General features: G+C 40.1%; 1 protein-coding gene across 2 annotated transcripts in view; it reads left to right on the forward strand.

The window, feature by feature from the left end:
• The window catches only part of Ikbip (IKBKB interacting protein), a 20,081-nt gene that overhangs the window by 1,257 nt on the left and 16,672 nt on the right, over positions 1 to 2,152 (forward strand). The window lies entirely within an intron of this gene.

A 2,152-nucleotide genomic window follows, 5' to 3' on the forward strand; every position in this document is an offset into this window, starting at 1 on the left:
CGGACCTTCGGAAGAGCAGTCGGGTGCTCTTACCCACTGAGCCATCTCACCAGCCCGACATGCATGTTCTTAACAGCTATAAAAAATTATATAGTCTTACTCCTAAATTACAAGTTGAACTGGATGTAACACTGTAAGGAATATGTTTTCCCTTAAGGCTAAACATTTGTGTTTTCTTATTGTTGTTGTTTTGGGTTTTTGATACAGGGTTTCTCTGTGTAGCCCTGGCTGTCCTGGAACTCACTTTGTAGGCCAGGCTGGCCTGGAACTCAGAGATCTGCCTGCCTCCACCTCCCTGGTACTGGTGTTAAAGGCATGTACTACCACAACCTGGCTGTATGACACATACAACCCAGCTATATACATGTATTTTTACACATGTATTTGCAGTAGTGGGGGGCACCGCCACCCCGCTCAACATTTGTAGTTTTGAAACCAAGCATATATTAGTGATATATTAGTGTAATGTGGAATAAGAGAGCTAACAGAATTCAGAAAAGACTCTGGATATCCTCCAGGGTAGAGTGGTTTTGATGCAGGTTTATATCCGGCTTAGTTTATTGGTGACACCCTGAGTCCTGGGGTTTTGGGGGGTCTATGGTTGAGTGGTTGGTTTGGTTTTTTGAGACAGGCTCTTTAGGTAGCCTAGGTTGGATTAGAACTCACTATGTAGCCAAAGGTGACATTGAACCCCTGATCCTCCTGCCTTCACCTCCCAAGTGCTAGGATTATACTAGGCATTTGTACTGGGTGATGCTTGAGTACTGGGTTTTGTTATAAGTTAATAAAAACGTGTTCAACTGAAATACGGATCGTTGTCCTCTTTAAAAAGAACTTTATTTGATGATAGTGTTAGTATTTGAAGAGAGAATATATTAATTTTGATCTAAATGTGTTGGATTTGCTGTTTTAAATAAACTATGCATACCTTAAAATGCATGGCCTTTTTTAGGTAAATGGGGACATGGTACATTTTGTATTGGGAAAGAATATTACTGAGTTATTGTTGGTTCTCTGTAGGGCAGTGTTTCTCACCCTGTGGGTTGAGACCCCCACAGGGGTAACCATATCAGATATTTATATTGTGATGCATAACGGTAGCAAAATTACAGTTATGAAATAGCAATGAAAATAATTTTATGGTTGGGGCTCAACACAACATGAGGAACTGTATTAAAGGGCCACAACATTAGGAAGGCTGAGAACCACTGCACCAGGGCTTAATACAAGTGGTTCTAGTTGCTAAATGTATTACTCTAGTTCCCATTCATTAGACAAAGCCTCATAGTCCACTAAGTAAACCATGTCATAGAATGTTAGGCTTTTTTGGTAATTCAAGTTCAAAAAATGATTCCGTTGAGACAGCAAGATAGTACATCTGATAAAGGCATTTGCTCTGCAAAGCCAAAGGACAGCCCTGAATTCTATCCCCGGCATTCACACAATGGAAGAAGAGGACTGAATCCCAAGGGTTGTCATCTGACCTCCATACATGCACAGCGGAACACCTGTGACCACACACACACACACACACAAATAAAAATAGTAATGAGGAGGAGGGCACTTGAGAAAGACAACCAGCTTCAGTCTCTGACTTACACACACATATACCACAACACACACACACACACACACCTGAAAAAGTTGTGCTTCATCTTAGGGATTTAACATGAAGGGAATAGAGAGACAAAACATGTTAGTTACACTGATTAGAAAGGTTATTGATAAGCTGAGCTTTGTCTCTGCAAAGTGATTTTTTTAATGCCAAATCAAAATTATAAAGCAAGAGTGTAAATCTGTATCCAAAAAGTGTGCCTACAATTAATTTCTTGACACAGCAGAACTGTCAACTCTTAGCTTATTTACTATGGAGGTAAAATCCTTTGGTGATGTGAGGGACATTCAAGTACAGCCTTTTTACAGTGAACTCAAATGTCCAAAATCTGTTCTTACTTTGTGTTTGTATCATAGTAAGAGCCAAGATTTTTAAGCTCTACTAAAAACAAAACTAACAAACAAAAAGACTTTATCTATTTACGTTCATTAAGAAAAACTAATAGGGGGCTGGTGAGATGGCTCAGTGGGTAAGAGCACCCGACTGCTCTTCCGAAGGTCCAGAGTTCAAATCCCAGCAACCACATGGTGGCTCACA

The sequence above is a fragment of the Mus caroli genome, chromosome 10 (assembly GCF_900094665.2).
Source record: "Mus caroli chromosome 10, CAROLI_EIJ_v1.1, whole genome shotgun sequence".
In the NCBI taxonomy this organism is placed as follows: domain Eukaryota; kingdom Metazoa; phylum Chordata; class Mammalia; order Rodentia; family Muridae; genus Mus; species Mus caroli.